This window comes from Coregonus lavaretus, assembly GCF_964263955.1.
Source record: "Coregonus lavaretus genome assembly, chromosome: 5".
In the NCBI taxonomy this organism is placed as follows: domain Eukaryota; kingdom Metazoa; phylum Chordata; class Actinopteri; order Salmoniformes; family Salmonidae; genus Coregonus; species Coregonus lavaretus.
Window position 1 is genome coordinate 10,888,748 of NC_139992.1, and position 18,487 is coordinate 10,907,234.

Here is an 18,487-nt window from a genome sequence, read left to right on the forward strand (position 1 = left end):
TCTATAACTACAAGGACCATCAAATTCCTGAAACATCCCCTGTTCAGTGAATCCCTCAAACCCAGTTGAGGCTGAGGCACAGATTAGAAGGTTTCCTCACTCCTCCTTGTAGTCACAATAAGAGGGGACTTCAATGCTCTGCTGTCTTATAAAAGGAAAGATCCTAGGCTTCTATTGAGGTCCTTTAGTAGCGCTGCTATCCTCTGAAAACTCTCTGCTTTGTCTTGGTCTCTTTGTTGTTCCTGTCTGCGTTCCCCCAAACACTCTGGGCCCACGCCACGGGCAACGCTCAGAACCCAAACAGGTGACCGCGGCAACGGCAGGTGTCCCTTATCCCCAGGACGATCTGGGAGGGACAGGGGCCCAGGAGCGCCACAGAGGAAGAAAGGAACAAGGGAAGAAGGAGAGGGAGAAGGTAATGGAGGGAGAGGGGGAAGGAGCGCAGACGGATACGGACTTGCACGCTCTTTGTCTTTTTTTGGTGGAGCGTAGCGCCTGCCTCTGTACTTCACAGAGACAAGAGAGGGGGAAGACATCAGACGTGGATAGAGAGAAATAAAGAAGGAAAGAGAAGGAGGAGAGAAAAACACAGAGAGGATAACACTGTCTCCAAAGCCAGACACCAACAGCGGCTATCAGAGCAGCAGATCTGGACTGGAGAGAGGCTCAGCATGAACCTTAATCAAGGCTTAATTAACTGATTGAACAACAGAAACATAATGCAATATGGAATTGTATTAAATAGTTTGGGGTATGGCCTCGTCTCCTTGGAGCCAGATGCTGATGACAGGTAGCCCTTTGCTGGGCAGCTGGCATCGAACCCCCCCCCCCCCCCCCCCTCATTCCGACTATGACTGTAGAATAGGAAACAGAGTGTATTAGGTTATGCTGCTTGATGAAGTTAAACAAGCATTCAGATCAGCCTTCCTAATGGCACATTCAGATCCGCCTTCCTAATGGCACATTCAGATCAGCCTTCCTAATGGCACATTCAGATCAGCCTTCCTAATGGCACATTCAGATCAGCCTTCCTGATGGAACATTCAGATCAGGCTTCCTAATGGCACATTCAGATCAGCCTTCCTAATGGCACATTCAGATCAGCCTTCCTAATGGCACATTCAGATCAGCCTTCCTAATGGCACATTCAGATCAGCCTTCCTAATGGCACATTCAGATCAGCCTTCCTGATGGAACATTCAGATCAGGCTTCCTGATTGAACTTTCGTGAACTACATTACAAATCTCTGATTTCTGCTATTTATCTGCTGATGCTTTCTATTGGCTGTTGTTGAAACTCTGCCAATGAAGACCTAGAGGAAGTGATAGACTGGCGCTACTGCTCTAGGGCCACAGAGAGAAATCAAAGGGTAATAGGTCTCAACTAAAACATATACAGGGCCGGTTCAAGAGTATTCCTGGACCGAGATTAAGCCTAGCACTTTTAATGGAGATTCTTCGTTGAGCATGCTATTTAGGCCAAGTGTAAGATTAATCTGGGAGTTGGTTTTATATTCGCCATTGTGTACATAAGGGATGTCAATGCAAAAGCCTTACAGACCCCAAAGATGACTTGAACCCAAAAACCTCCCCAGCCAACATCTTTATTTATTTTTATTTTTTCACCTTTATTTAACCAGGTAAGCCAGTTGAGAACAAGTTCTAATTTACAACTGCGACCTGGCCAAGATAAAGCAAAGCAGTGCGATAAAAACAACAACACAGAGTTACATCTGGGGTAAACAAAACATAAAGTCAAAAAATACAACAGAAAATATATACAGTGTGTGCGCAAATGTAGCAAGTTATGGAGGTAAGGCAATAAATAGGCCATAGTGCAAAATAATTACAATTAGTATTAACACTGGAATGATAGATGTGTAAGAGATGATGTGCAAATAGAGATACTGGGGTGCAAATTAGCAAAATAACTAACAATATGGGGATGAGGTAGTTGGGTGGGCTAATTTCAGAAAGGCTGTGTACAGGTGCAATTACCGTAATGTCTTCCTTAAGGTCCCCTCAAACTCTGGGGACAAACTTTGAGGCCCATTAGCTTCTAGTTCTACTCTATGATTCAGTCAGAGGGACACACTTAGGAGAACTCAACCCAATGCAATATAAGAGGCCCCATTATAAATGAGTAAGATAAATTACTAAGCAGGGACTGATGTGCTGTGCCCCTGTTTCTCTTGGAGAGCGAGACCATCTCCTCCTTATGCCTTCCTTAAACCAAACCAATATGGCATAAATACAGGGTCTACACTGCCACTGGCTGAGGTTAGTAGCTAGCCAACCACCATCAGGCACACTGGAGCTAATGACAACCTGAGGTTTTTGGGGCAGGGACCCCAAGCTATAAAAAGACAGAGTTGGTGTCTTCCCCCCTCAACTCTAGTCCCCTCTCTGGTCCTGGAAGCTGCAGTGCAGAGCGTACCACAGACCACGCAGCGGGGTGTCGGGGCTGCCCTGTCATCAGTGTAGAATCGCAGCACAAACCCACACGAACCACCCCTGCTCCATAAATACATCCACTCCCACAGAAACCAGCTTGCTCTGCTGGGTCTTGTGGACAGCACTGCTGTCACGGGTTATTAAAGAAAACAAACAAGAAACACCCTTGCACAAAAAAAAAAAAAAAACACAAACGCATGCGGAGCTACTTCTTGGGTATATGCTCCCCAAAGCCATAGCTCCCTAACACAGCTGGGAGCCTTCTAGTAGCCTTCTAGGGTAGAGTGTAGAGGGCAGAGGGATAGAGCCGTGGTGCTCATGGGAACAACATGTCCTCTTGGAAATCCTGTGTCCACCAGTGTGGGAAAGAAGAAGAGATATCAAACCAGAGTGCAGTGAACACAGAGAGCGCATGCGACTGTGTGAGTGTGTATTTGTGTGTATGAGAAGGGTGGGGGATGCGCTGCCCATCTTTTGATGTGAACGCCCACCTCTCCCCCTCCCACACCTTTTCCACCCTTCCATCTACAGACTCCCAGTTTCCCACCCAAAGCTACTCTCTCTTCCCCCACCACCCCACCACCCCTCCATCCCTCTATTCTCCCACCACCCCTCCCCGATGTTCCCCCTCTACAGCTGGACAGTGCAGTTCTCCTCTCCTCTGTTCTCCTCTCCTCTGTTCTCCTCTCCTCTGTTCTCCTCTCCTCTGTTCTCCTCTCCTCTGTTCTCCTCTCCTCTGTTCTCCTCTCCTCTGTTCTCCTCTCCTCTGTTCTCCTCTCCTCAGTTCTCCTCTCCTCTGTTCTCCTCTCCTCAGTTCTCCTCTCCTCCTTGTCCCTACAAAGCCCTCTCCTCTGAGGACCCTGTGAATCCACACAGGCTGAATGACCAGGGTCATGCAAACTTTGAGAGGAACCTGGGGGTACATTCTGCCCCCCATAGAGGTGTAGATATGACATTGGGGGGTCTCAGGCTTCAAACGAACACCGGCCACAAAAGAACAACCCTGTGTTCCTCCATGTGTAATTAGCAGAATAAATATTGCTAATGAAATACCGGTTCAATATGGGTTTGATGTGAACAATCACTTGCCGTGGATGGGTGTGGGGCTTGCATTTGCATATGTGGTGCAATTCTATTGAGTTGAAACAAATTGACAAAGACAACATGCGGGTGGAAGGGCACTGGCCTTTCATGGAGAGTCCTGCACGACTGGTAGTAAAAGCCTGCCATGTCCCAAAAATATATAGACCAGTGTAGACGATTGTATAGATTGGCTAAGTGCATTCGGAAAGTATTCAGACCCCTTCCCTTTTTCCACATTTTGTTACGTTACAGCCTTATTCTAAAATGGATTGAATACATTTTTTTCCTGACCAATCTACACAAAATACCCCATAATGGCAAAGCAAAAACAGGTTTTTAGAAATGTTTGCAAACTTATAAAAAAAAAGATATATATATATATTATGTAGATATATTGAAGCAACATCTCAAGACATCAGTCAGAAAGTTAAAGCTTGGTCGCAAATGGGTCTTCGAAATGGACAATCACCCCAAGCATACTTCCAAAGTTGTGGCAAAATGGCTTAAGGACAACAAAGTCAAGGTATTGGAGGGGCCATCACAAAGCCCTGACCTCAATCCTATACAACATTTGTGGGCAGAACTGAAAAAGCGTGTGCAAGCAAGGAGGCCTACAAACCTGACTCAGTTACACCAGCTGTCAGGAGGAATGGGCCAAAATTCACCCAACTTATTGTGGGAAGCTTGTAGAAGGCTACCTGAAACGTTTGACGCAATTTACACAATTTAAAAGGCAATGCTACAAAATACTAATTGGGAGTAAATACTAAAATAAATGCACTGTTGGTTAAGGGCTGTAAGTAAGCATTTCACTGTAATGTCTGCACCTGTTGTATTCGGCGCATGTGACCAATACAATTTGATTTGATTTGATTTGATTTGAGTATGTAAACTTCTGACCCACTGGGAATGTGATGAAAGAAATAAAAGCTGAAATAAATACTTCTCTCTACTATTATTCTGACATTTCACATTCTTAAAATAAAGTGGTGATCCTAACTGACCTAAGACAGGGGATTTTTACTAGGATTAAATTTCAGGAATTGTGAAAAACTGAGTTTAAATGTATTTGGCTAAGGTGTATGTAAACTTCAGACTTCAACTATATATACACACACCTTACTTACATAAGTATTCAGACCCTTTCCTATGAGACTCGAAATTGAGCTCAGGTGCTTCCTGTTTCCATTGATCATCCTTGAGATGTTTCTTCAAGTTTGGAACCACTAAGACTCTTCCTAGAGCTGGTCGCCCGGCCAAACTGAGCAATCGGGGGAGATCGGCCTTGGTTAGGGAGGTGACCAAGAACCCGACAGAGCTCCAGAGCTCCACCAATCAGGCCTTTATGGTAGTGGCCAGACGGAAGCCACTCCTCAGTGAAAGGCACATGAAGGCCCGCTTGGAGTTTGCCAAAATGCACCTAAAGGACTCTCAGACCATGAGAAACAAGATTCTCTGGTCTGATGAAACCAAGATTGAACTCCTTGGCCTGAATGCCAAGCGTCACATCTGGAGGAAACCTGGCACCATCCCTACGGTGAAGCATGGTGGTGGCAGCATCATGCTGTGGAATGTTTTTCATCGGCAGGGACTGGGAGACTAGTCAGGATCGAGGGAAAGATGAACGGAGCAAAGTACAGAGAGATCCTTGATGAAAAACTGCTCAAGTGCACTCAGGACCTCAGACTGGGGCGAAGGTTCACCTTCCAACAGGACAACGACCCTAAGCACACAGCCAAGACAACACAGGAGTGGCTTCAGGACAAGTCTCTGAGTGTCCTTGAGTGGCCCAGCCAGAGCCCGGACTTGAACCCGATCGAACATCTCTGAAAATAGCTGTGCAGCGACGCTCCCCATCCAACCTGACAGAGCTTGAGAGGATCTGGAGTGTATAATGGGAGAAACTCCCAAATACAGGTATGCCAAGATTGTAGCGTCATACCAAAGAAGAATCGAGGCTCTAATCGCTGCCAAAGGTGCTTCAACAAAGTACTGGGTAAAGGGTCTGAATACTTATGTAAATGCGATATCTCCATTTTTTTTTTTAATACATTTGCAAAACTTTCTAAGAACCTGTTTTTCCTTTGTCATTATGGGGTATTGTGTGTAGATGAGGGGGGAAAACAATTTAATCAATTTTAGAATAAGGCTGTAATGTAACAAAATGTGGAAAAAGTCAAGGGGTCTGAATACTTTACGAATGCACTGTAGTGCATTCTAATAGTAGTATTCATCTGGCCAGTCACAATCTAATAGATGCATACAGGTCTTAAGTTGAATATTAATCAAGAACTGTTCCATTTTCTGTGTTCAGCCAGGCCCAGAACATTTTTGAGAATGTTGTTTGTGGTTCATGTGAGTAACTAGCTTTGAGACGCCATGCCAAAACATGCCGCTATTCTAACGAGGACATTCTGATTTCTCTCTCCAGTCAAGAATAAAGCTGAGAGAGAAACGGTAAAGAGATTGAGTTAGCAAAACACTTTTTTGGGGTGAAGAAGCTATCAGGGAAAAGGACAGGGCAAGGCAGGGGGAAGGCAGACACAGAGATTCAACTCAAGGATTGTTTTTTGTTTATTTTGTTGTTGCATTTTTCTATCCATTGTGCTCTGGCCTCTTTTACAAATTCCTAGTCCACTAAGTTGCTGAGGTCTGATGGGTAATTAGGAGACATCAGAGCCCAGCTGAAAGGAGGGTGCACATGCTCCCCCAGAGCCCCCCCTTGAACCTTCACACAGGCAGAGGAGAGGGGGCTAATCCACCATCCATCCTTTGTGGGGGGGGGGTGGTGGTAACAAATTGGGACCAGGGGGGTGTCGGGCAGTGGGGCGTTGGTGGGGGGATAGAAGAGGCACAGGGTGCTCAATCACAGACCCCAAACAGACAGAGAGGCGAGGGGCAAAAGCCACAGTAATGGGGACCCCTGAACCCCCTCCTACACTCCCTGGACATTGTGCTCTCTGTCAGACCCCACAATGGTAACTTCCCCTCCGTCAGACCCCACACTGGTAACTTCCCCTCTCTATCAGACCCCACACTGGTAACTTCCCCTCTCTATCACACCCCACACTGGTAACTTCCCCTCTCTATCAGACCCCACACTGGTAACTTCCCCTCTCTATCACACCCCACACTGGTAACTTCTCCTCTCTGTCAGACCCCACACTGGTAACTTCTCCTCTCTATCACACCCCACACTGGTAACTTCCCTTCTCTATCAGACCCCACACTGGTAACTTCCCCTCTCTATCACACCCCACACTGGTAACTTCCCTTCTCTATCACACCCCACACTGGTAACTTCCCCTCTCTATCACACCCCACACTGGTAACTTCCCTTCTCTATCACACCCCACACTGGTAACTTCCCCTCTCTATCAGACCCCACACTGGTAACTTCCCATCTCTATCAGACCCCACACTGGTAACTTCGCCTCTCTATCAGACCCCACACTGGTAACTTCCCCTCTCTATCAGACCCCACACTGGTAACTTTGCCTCTCTATCAGACCCCACACTGGTAACTTCCCCTCTCTATCAGACCCCACACTGGTAACTTTGCCTCTCTATCACACCCCACACTGGTAACTTCCCCTCTCTATCAGACCCCACACTGGTAACTTCTCCTCTCTGCCAGACCCCACACTGGTAACTTCTCCTCTCTGTCAGACCCCACAAATTGTAACTTCCCCTCTCTATCAGACCCCACACTGGTAACTTTTCCTCTCTATCACACCCCACACTGGTAACTTCCCCTCTCTATCAGACCCCACAAATTGTAACTTCCCCTCTCTATCAGACCCCACACTGGTAACTTCCCCTCTCTGCCAGACTCCACACTGGTAACTTCCCCTCTCCATCACACCCCACACTGGTAACTTCCCTTCTCTATCAGACCCCACACTGGTAACTTCTCCTCTCTGTCAGACCCCACAAATTGTAACTTCCCCTCTCTATCAGACCCCACACTGGTAACTTCCCCTCTCCGCCAGACCCCACACTGGTAACTTCTCCTCTCTGTCAGACCCCACAAATTGTAACTTCCCCTCCGTCAGACCCCACACTGGTAACTTCCCCTCCGTCAGACCCCACACTGGTAACTTCCCCTCTCCGCCAGACCCCACACTGGTAACTTCCCCTCCGTCAGACCCCACACTGGTAACTTCCCCTCCGTCAGACCCCACACTGGTAACTTCCCCTCTCTATCAGACCCCACACTGGTAACTTCCCCTCTCTGCCAGACCCCACACTGGTAACTTCCCCTCTCTATCACACCCCACACTGGTAACTTCCCCTCTCCGCCCGACCCCACACTGGTAACTTCCCCTATCTATCAGACCCCACACTGGTAACTTCCCCTCTCTATCAGACCCCACACTGGTAACTTCCCCTCCGCCAGACCCCACACTGGTAACTTCCCCTCCGTCAGACCCCACACTGGTAACTTCCCCTCCGTCAGACCCCAGACTGGTAACTTCCCCTATCTATCAGACCCCACACTGGTAACTTCCCCTCTCTATCAGACCCCACACTGGTAACTTTCCCTCTCTGTCACACCACACACTGGTAACTTCTCCTCTCTATCACACCCCACACTGGTAACTTCCCCTCCGTCAGACCCCACACTGGTAACTTCCCCTCCGTCAGACCCCACACTGGTAACTTCCCCTCCGTCAGACCCCACACTGGTAACTTCCCCTCTCTATCAGACCCCACAATGGTAACTTCTCCTCTCTATCAGACCCCACACTGGTAACTTCCCCTCCGTCAGACCCCACAATGGCAACTTCCCCTCTCCGTCAGTCCCCACAATGGCCACTTCCCCTCTCTGTCAGACCCCACAATGGCAACTTCCCCTCTCGGTCAGACCCCACAATGGCAACTTCCCCTCCGTCAGACCCCACAATGGCAACTTCCCCTCCGTCAGACCCCACAATGGCAACTTCCCCTCTCTGATTCCCCCCTCTCATCATCTCTCTTTTCCTCTTTCCCTGCTGTCCTCACGCCCCCTAACAGAGCCGTGGTGGCCAGGGATATTTGTTTAGGGAAAAGTGATTAAAGTGTAATACAACAGTCTGGCCCCTGACTCTCTGTCCTAAGATAAGTGACTGACAAGACCAAGCAGTCAAAAGGAAACTGGCACTCTACCAAGGAGCCAAGCAGGGTGATTGGTGGGAAGAAGGAAGAAAGAGAGAGAGCGAGCTGGCTAAAAATACTTGAATCAGTTATAGAACCCATTGCCCTTTATGGTTGTGAGGTCTGAGGTCCGCTCACCAACCAAGAATTCACAAAATGGGACAAACACCAAATAATGCAAAAATATTACATTTACATGTATATTTACATCATTTAGCAGACGCTCTTATCCAGAGCAGAATTAGGCCGATACCCGCTAATGATCAAAATCCAGAAAAGAGCCGTTAAATTCTATAACCACTTAAAAGGAAGCGATTGTCCCCTCCTGTACTCCCTGTTCACCCATGACTGCATGGCCAGGCACGACTCCAACACCATCATTAAGTTTGCCGACGACACAACAGTGGTAGGCCTGATCACAGACAACGATGAGACAGCCTATAGGGAGGAGGTCAGAGACCTGGCCGTGTGGTGCCAGGATAACAACCTCTCCCTCAAAGTGACCAAGACAAAGGAGATGATTGTGGACTACAGGAAAAAAAAAGAGGACTGAGCACGCCCCCATTCTCATCGACGGGGTAGTGGAACAGGTTGAGAGCTTCAAGTTCCTTGGTGTTCACATCACCAACTAACTATCATGGTCCAAACACACCAAGACAGTCGTGAAGAGGGCACGACAAAGCCTATTCCCCCTCAGGAGACTGAAAAGATTTGGCATGGGTCCTCAGATCCTCAAAAAGTTCTACAGCTAAACCATCGAGAGCATCCTGACTGGTTGCATCACCGCCTGGTATGGCAACTGCTCGGCCTTCGACCGCAAGGCACTACAGAGGGTATTGCGTACGGCCCAGTACATCACTGGGGCCAAGCTTCCTGCCATCCAGGACCTCTATACCAGGCGGTGTCAGAGGAAGGCCCTCAAAATTGACTCCAGCCACCCTAGTCATAGACTGTTCTCTCTGCTACCGCACGGCAAGCGGTACCGGAGCGCCAAGTCTAGGTCCAAAAGGCTTCTCAACAGCTTCTACCCCCAAGCCATAAGACTCCTGAACAGCTAATCATGGCTAGCCGGACTATTTGCACTGCCCACCCCCCCCCCCCATATTTTTATGCTGCTGCTACTCTGTTAATTATTTATGCATAGTCACTTTAACTCTACCCACATGTACATATTACCTCAACTAGCCGGTGCCCCCGCACATTGACTCTGCACCGGTACCCCCCTGTATATAGCCTCCCTACTGTTTTTTTATTTTACTTCTGCTCTTTTTTTCTCAACACTTTTTTGTTGTTGTTGTTGTTTTATTTTACTTTTTTATTAAAAAAGAAATGCATTGTTGGTTAAGGGCTGTAAGTAAGCATTTCCCGGTAATGTCTACAGCTGTTGTATTCGGCGCATGTGGCATAAAAAAAAAAAAAAGATTTGAGAGAGAGAGCGAGAGAGCGAGGAAAAAGAGAGAGTTGGACAGAAAGAGGGAGAGAGAGGGAGAGAGCGGGAGAGGGGACAGAAAGAGTGAGCGAGAGAGCGAGAGAGAGGGGACAGAGAGCGAGAGAGCGAGAGAGAGAGAGGGGACAGAGAGAGAGAGAGAGGGGACAGAGAGAGAGAGAAGGGACAGAGAGAGAGAGAGAGAGAGAGAGAGAGAGAGAGAGAGAGGGACAGAGAGAGAGAGAGGGGACAGAGAGAGAGAGAGCGAGAGGGGACAGGGAGAGAGAGAGAGAGAGAGAGAGAGAGAGAGAGAGAGAGAGGAGAGAGAGAGAGAGAGAGAGAGAGAGGGGACAGAGAGAGAGAGAGAGGGACAGAGAGAGAGAGAGCGAGAGAGAGAGAGAGAGGGACAGAGAGAGAGAGAGGGGACAGAGAGAGAGAGAGCGAGAGGGGACAGAGAGAGAGAAAGAGAGAGAGAGAAGAGAGAGAGAGAGAGAGAGAGAGAGAGAGAGAGAGAGAGAGAGAGTAGAGAGTTCAGTGAACACAGTGAGGGCATGAGACGAGCGAGTCTGAATGAAGGAGAGAGAAAGGAAAAAGGAGAAATGGGGAGAGAACGAGAGAGCGTAATAAAAGAGGTTTGTGAACAGAGCATGGAAAAAGCTGTATCCAGCTGTTATTCTAAGCTTGGGTCTTGACACGTCTCATTCAAACAGCTCTGCAGCCAAAGCGAACAGAGCCCCTGAATCAAACAATTAGCTTCCGCATTGACCACATCATCCCGGCCGCCTGTCTTTGATTCTAAAAAGGGATTTTTTCCTCCGCTTTATGCCGGCCAATTATTGTCAGGTGCCCGCTATCCTTGTTCAGAGGACCTTTCAGACAGCATGCATTAATAGAGGACTGGTTACAGAAGAGAAGGAGGAAAGCACCTCATTCATCCCCTTTTAGTGAGCACATATTTCACACCCAGAGACCAAACGCAGCGCCGCCATGGCTCCATTTACTGAGCTCTCTGTCAGCTTGTGAAGTCTCTCTCTATCTGGTAGTGAGATATCAGTTAGGGCCAAGAGGATGAGGCCCCAACAGATTTAGTGGTCAATAGGACATCTCTAGGGGGAATTATGAACTGTAGCTATAACTCTAGGTTACAGTTTACATTAAATTGCTCTTATAACTGTGTAGTAACACTGGATTTACACTTGTATTAACATTGTAATAACAAGTTACATAGCTAGTACTTGAGTAATTGCATTCAATTGCATAGTAATGGAACTCATATATTAAAGACAGGCCATAGTGAATACTAAAACATCTACCACTGGACAATGGGCAGTATGTGTGTGTGAAAGGTGTTTATTTGGGGGAGGGGGGGGGGGGGGGGGGGGGGGGGGGGGGGGTGGGGGGGGGGAGTCTGTGACCCCCCAGTAGTGTAAACAGGTGACTGGTCTGAGCTCAAAGTTCTGGTGGTGGTGGGTGAGAGCCCCAGACACCTTGATCCCCAGCCGCCCTTTTGAAGCCAACCCCAACAAAGCTGCTTTGCCACCGCACAGGACTCCGGGGAATACCATGGAAAATTACCTCTGCTGCATTGCACTGACAACTTCCCGTCTCGCTTCCGCATTGTCTCCGTGCTGCTGTGCTGTTTGTTGCTACTTGGCTACCTGCCAAACTATTCACGTTTTACTTTTAATAAACGTTTAATCAATCTCTGTGTTCAACAAATTTACCAACTTTTTAGTTTTGTCCTCACTCATCTTTTTTCGTTAAACTTTTTCACCCCGGACGTTTTATCCCGAGACAGAAGAGTCATTTTCCTGTGCGTTTTTGCTGCCAATTTTACTTTATTTTCCTTTTTTCCATCGCAACTTTTTTCCCTCATTCAACTTTTTCACTCCGGACGCTTTATCTGGACATGGTTCGTCAACATCTTCAACAGCCGAAGCTAAGTAGTAACATTAACATGATGTCTTCTAATTGCAGTCGCTGTACTCATAATATACAGGAGAACGATCGCCTTACGGCGAGAATAGCTGTGCTACAAGCCCAGCTTCAGACGCAATCGTTAGGCAAGGGTAATTTCAGTGTAGGAAAGGAAGAAACAGCGTCTGTGCCACCAGTAAGTACAGATAGTAACGTTAGTATAAATCCCCCCGCACAGTCCCCGCAGCCGGACAACTTTCTCATGGCTTCTGGAGGGAAATACCGTTGGAATGCTCAACCGGTGTCGCTCATTCAGCCGACAGAAACTTTCAACCGGTTTTCCCCATTATGTAGCGAGTCGGAGTCTGAGTCTGAGTCTTCTCTTGTCTCTACTCCTCCCGTTACGGGGTCTGAGACGCCGAAGGCTCCCACCATTAGCTCTGACAAATTGAAAACCCTAGTCATTGGCGACTCCATTACCCGCAGTATTAGACTTAAAACGAATCACCCAGCGATCATACACTGTTTACCAGGGGGCAGGGCTACCGACGTTAAGGCTAATCTAAAGATGGTGCTGGCTAAAGCTAAAACTGGCGAGTGTAGAGAGTATAGAGATATTGTTATCCACGTCGGCACCAACGATGTTAGGATGAAACAGTCAGAGGTCACCAAGTGCAACATAGCTTCAGCGTGTAAATCAGCTAGAAAGATGTGTCGGCATCGAGTAATTGTCTCTGGCCCCCTCCCAGTTAGGGGGAGTGACGAGCTCTACAGCAGAGTCTCAGCACTCAATCGCTGGTTGAAAACTGTTTTCTGCCCCTCCCAAAAGATAGAATTTGTAGATAATTGGCCCTCTTTCTGGGACTCACCCACAAACAGGACCAAGCCTGACCTGCTAAGGAGTGACGGACTCCATCCTAGCTGGAGGGGTGCTCTCATCTTATCTACCAACATAGATAGGGCTCTAACTCCTCTAGCCCCACAGTGAAATAGGGTGCAGGCCAGGCAGCAGGCTGTTAGCCAACCTGCCAGCTTAGTGGAGTCTGCCAATAGCACAGTCAGTGTAGTCAGCTCAGCCATACCCATTGAGACTGTGTCTGTGCCTCGACCTAGGTTGGGCAAAACTAAACATGACGGTGTTCGCCCTAGCAATCTTATTAGGATAAAGACCTCCTCCATTCCTGCCATTATTGAAAGAGATCGTGATACCTCACATCTCAAAATAGGGTTACTTAATGTTAGATCCCTCACTTCAAAGGCAGTCATAGTCAATGAACTAATCACTGATCATAATCTTGATGTGATTGGCCTGACTGAAACGGCTTAAGCCTGATGAATTTGCTGTGTTAAATGAGGCCTCACCTCCTGGTTACACTAGTGACCATATTCCCCGTGCATCCCGCAAAGGCGGAGGTGTTGCTAACATTTACGATAGCAAATTTCAATTTACAAAAAAAAAAATGGCGTTTTCGTCTTTTGAGCTTCTAGTCATGAAATCTATGCAGCCTACTCAATCACTTTTTATAGCTACTGTTTACAGGCCTCCTGGGCCATATACAGCATTCCTCTCTGAGTTTCCTGAATTCCTATCAGACCTTGTAGTCATAGCAGATCATATTCTAATTTTTGGTGATTTTAATATTCACATGGAGAAGTCCACAGACCCACTCCAAAAGTCTTTCGGAGCCATCATCGACTCAGTGGGTTTTGTCCAACATGTCTCTGGACCTACTCACTGCCACAGTCATACTCTGGACCTAGTTTTGTCCCATGGAATAAATGTTGTAGATCTTAATGTTTTTCCACAAAATCCTGGACTATCGGACCACCATTTTATTACGTTTGCAATCGCAACAAATAATCTGCTCAGACCCCAACCAAGGAGCATCAAAAGTCGTGCTATAAATTCTCAGACAACACAAAAATTCCTTGATGCCCTTCCAGACTCCTTCTGCCTACCCAAGGACGTCAGAGGACAAAAATCAGTTAACCACTTAACTGAGGAACTCAATTTAACCTTGCGCAATACCCTAGATGCAGTTGCACCCCTAAAAACGAAAAACATTTGTCATAAGAAACTAGCTCCCTGGTATACAGAAAATACCCGAGCTTTGAAGCAAGCTTCCAGGAAATTGGAACGGAAATGGCGCCACACCAAACTGGAAGTCTTCCGACTAGCTTGGAAAGACAGTACCGTGCAGTACCGAAGAGCCCTCACTGCTGCTCGATCATCCTACTTTTCCAACTTAATCGAGGAAAATAAGAACAACCCAAAATTTATTTTTGATACTGTTGCAAAGCTAACTAAAAAGCAGCATTCCCCAAGAGAGGATGGCTTTCACTTCAGCAGTAATAAATTCATGAACTTCTTTGAGGAAAAGATCATGACCATTAGAAAGCAAATTACGGACTCCTCTTTGAATCTGCGTATTCCTCCAGGGCTTAGCTGTCCTGGATCTGCACAGCTCTGCGAGGGCCTGGGATCGGGAGAGACACTTAAGTGTTTTAGTACTATATCTCTTGACACAATGATGAAAATAATCATGGCCTCTAAACCTTCAAGCTGCATACTGGATCCTATTCCTACTAAACTGCTGAAGGAGCTGCTTCCTGTGCTTGGCCCTCCTATGTTGAACATAATAAACAGCTCTCTATCCACCGGATGTGTACCAAACTCACTAAAAGTGGCAGTGATAAAGCCTCTCTTGAAAAAGCCAAACCTTGACCCGGAAAATATAAAAAACTATCGGCCTATATCGAATCTTCCATTCCTCTCAAAAATTTTAGAAAAAGCTGTTGCGCAGCAACTCACTGCCTTTCTGAAGACAAACAATGTATACGAAATGCTTCAGTCTGGTTTTAGACCCCATCATAGCACTGAGACTGCACTTGTGAAGGTGGTAAATGACCTTTTAATGGCGTCAGACCGAGGCTCTGCATCTGTCCTCGTGCTACTAGACCTTAGTGCTGCCTTTGACACCATCGATCACCACATTCTTTTGGAGAGACTGGAAACCCAAATTGGTCTACACGGACAAGTTCTGGCCTGGTTTAGATCTTACCTGTCGGAAAGATATCAGTTTGTCTCTGTGAATGGTCTGTCCTCCGACAAATCAACTGTACATTTCGGTGTTCCTCAAGGTTCCGTTTTAGGACCACTATTGTTTTCACTATACATTTTACCTCTTGGGGATGTTATTCGAAAACATAATGTTAACTTTCACTGCTATGCGGATGACACACAGCTGTACATTTCAATGAAACATGGTGAAGCCCCAAAATTGCCCTCGCTAGAAGCCTGTGTTTCAGACATAAGGAAGTGGATGGCTGAAAACGTTCTACTTTTAAACTCGGACAAAACAGAGATGCTTGTTCTAGGTCCCAAGAAACAAAGAGATCTTCTGTTAAATCTGACAATTCATCTTGATGGTTGTAAAGTCGTCTCAAATAAAACTGTGAAGGACCTCGGCGTTACTCTTGACCCTGATCTCTCTTTTGACGAACATATCAAGACTGTTTCAAGGACAGCTTTTTTCCATCTACGTAACATTGCAAAAATCAGAAATTTTCTGTCCAAAAATGATGCAGAAAAATTAATCCATGCATTTGTTACTTCTAGGTTAGACTACTGCAATGCTCTACTTTCCGGCTACCCGGATAAAGCACTAAATAAACTTCAGTTAGTGCTAAATACGGCTGCTAGAATCCTGACTAGAACCAAGAAATTTGATCATATTACTCCAGTGCTAGCTTCCCTACACTGGCTTCCTGTTAAGGCAAGGGCTGATTTCAAGGTTTTACTGTTAACCTATAAAGCGTTACATGGGCTTGCTCCTACCTATCTTTCCGAGTTGGTCCTGCCGTACATACCAATACGTACGCTACGGTCACAAGACGCAGGCCTCCTAATTGTCCCTAGAATTTCTAAGCAAACAGCGGGAGGCAGGGCTTTCTCCTATAGATCTCCATTTTTATGGAACAGTTTGCCTACCCATGTGAGAGACGCAGACTCGGTCTCAACCTTTAAGTCTTTACTGAAGACTTATCTCTTCAGTAGGTCTTATGATTGAGTGTAGTCTGGCCCAGGAGTGTGAAGGTGAACGGAAAGGCTCTGGAGCAACGAACAGCCCTTGCTGTCTCTGCCAGGCCGGTTCCCCTCTCTCCACTGGGGTTCTCTGCCTCTAACCCTGTTACAGGGGCTGAGTCACTGGCTTGCTGGTGCTCTTTCATGCCGTCCCTAGGAGGGGTGCGTCACTTGAGTGGGTTGAGTTACTGACGTGATCTTCCTGTCTGGGTTGGCGCCCCCCCTTGGTTTGTGCTGTGGTGGAGACCTCTGTGGGCTATACTCGGCCTTGTCTCAGGATTGTAAGTTGGTGGTTGAGGATATCCCTCTAGTGGTGCGGGGGCTGTGCTTTGGCAGAGTGGGTGGGGTTATATCCTTCCTGTTTGGCCCTGTCCGGGGGTTTCTTCGGATGGGGCCACAGTGTCTCCGGACCGCTCCTGTCTCAGCCTCCAGTATTTATGCTGCAGTAGTTTATGTGTCGGGGGGCTGGGGTTAGTTGGTTATACCTGGAGTACTTCTCCTGTCTTATCCAGTGTCCTGTGTGAATTTAAGTATGCTCTCTCTAATTCTCTCGTTCTCTCTTTCTCTCTGAGAACCTGAGCCCTAGGACCATACGTCAGGACTACCGGGCATGCTGACACCTTGCTGTCCCCAGTCCGCCTGGCCTTGCTGCTATTCCAGTTTCAACTGTTCTGCCTGCGGTTACGAAACCCCTACCTGTCCCAGACCTGCTGTTTTCAACTCTTAATGATCGGCTATGAAAAGCCAACTGAGAGACCTGAGCCCTAGGACCATACGTCGGGACTACCGGCCGTGGTGACTCCTTGCTGTCCCCAGTCCGCCTGGCCTTGCTGCTATTCCAGTTTCAACTGTTCTGCCTGCGGTTATGGAACCCCTACCTGTCCCAGACCTGCTGTTTTCAACTCTTAATGATCGGCTATGAAAAGCCAACTGAGATTTATTCCTGATTATTATTTGACCATGCTTGTCACTTATGAACATTTTTGAACATCTTAGCATGGTTCTGTTATAATCTCCACCCGGCACAGCCAGAAGAGGACTGGCCACCCCTCATAGCCTGGTTCCTCTCTAGGTTTCTTCCTAGGTTTTGGCCTTTCTAGGGAGTTTTTCCTAGCCACCGTGCTTCTACACCTGCATTACTAGCTGTTTGGGGTTTTAGGCTGGGTTTCTGTACAGCACTTCGAGATATCAGCTGATGTACGAAGGGCTATATAAAATAAAATTGATTGATTGATTGATTGATTGATTGAAAATAAAGACTAACTAAAAGGGCTTGAGTTTGGGTTCAGGTGAGCTCATATAAAATGACAGACTAAAAAATCTGATGTTCTACCAAGTGTTGCCTTGGAGAGCTGCTGTTTGTCTGTGTTTGTTTGTTTGTTTGTTTGTTAATTTGGAGAGAAAGAGGCACCGCGAAAGATTCAAGGACACTGGTCTCACTCAGGTCTGGACATGCCGGTCGAGTTTGCGTCGTAAAACGTGGTGAAATGTGGGTTGAGGAATAGATAAGTCCCACGCACCTGCGAACACACACTTCCTTGTGTAAGTTCAAAAAGGGACTGAGGTCAAAGGTCAAGGTTGACGAGGAGGATAAGGGACGAGTCCTTCTGATAGGGTTTAGGATATTATGGGCCCATTGGCTAATGTCACACTGGACTTCTTCAACAGGGCCTATGCTTATCTCTGTTTACAGTGGGGGAAAAAAGTAATTAGTCAGCCACCAATAGTGAACATACACTACATTACCAAAAGTATGTGGACACCTGCTCGTCGAACATCTCATTCCAGAATCATGGGCATTAATATGGAGTTGGTCCCCCCTTTGCTGCTATAACAGCCTCCACTCTTATGGGAAGGCTTTCCACTAGATGTTGGAACATTGCTGCGGGGACTTGCTTCCATTTAGTCACAAGAGCATTAGTAAGGTCAGGAACTGATGTTGGTTGATTAGGCCTGGCTCGCAGTCAGCATTCCAATTCATCCCAAAGGTGTTTGATGGTGTTGAGGTTCTTCCACACCGATTTTGACAAACCATTTCTGTATGGACCTCGCTTTGTACACAGGGGCATTGTCATGCTGAAACAGGAAAGGGCCTTCCCCAAACTGTTGCCACAAAGTTGGAAGCACAGAATCGTCTAGAATGTCATTGTATGCTGTAGCGTTAAGATTTCCCTTCACTGGAACTAGGGGCCTAGTCCGAACCATGAAAAACAGCCACAGACCATTATTACTCCTCCACCAAACTTTACAGTTGGCACTATGAATTGGGGCAGGTAGCGTTCTCCTGGCATCCGCCAAACCCAGATTTGTCCGTCGGACCGCCAGATGGTGAAGAGTGATTCATCACTCCAGAATCCAATGGCGGTGAGCTTTACACCACTCCAGCC

General features: G+C 47.1%; 1 protein-coding gene across 1 annotated transcript in view; it reads right to left on the reverse strand.

Annotated features, from left to right (window-relative positions):
- LOC311129758 (pleckstrin homology domain-containing family M member 3-like) overlaps window positions 1–18,487 on the reverse strand; it is a 66,161-nt gene that overhangs the window by 28,225 nt on the left and 19,449 nt on the right. The window lies entirely within an intron of this gene.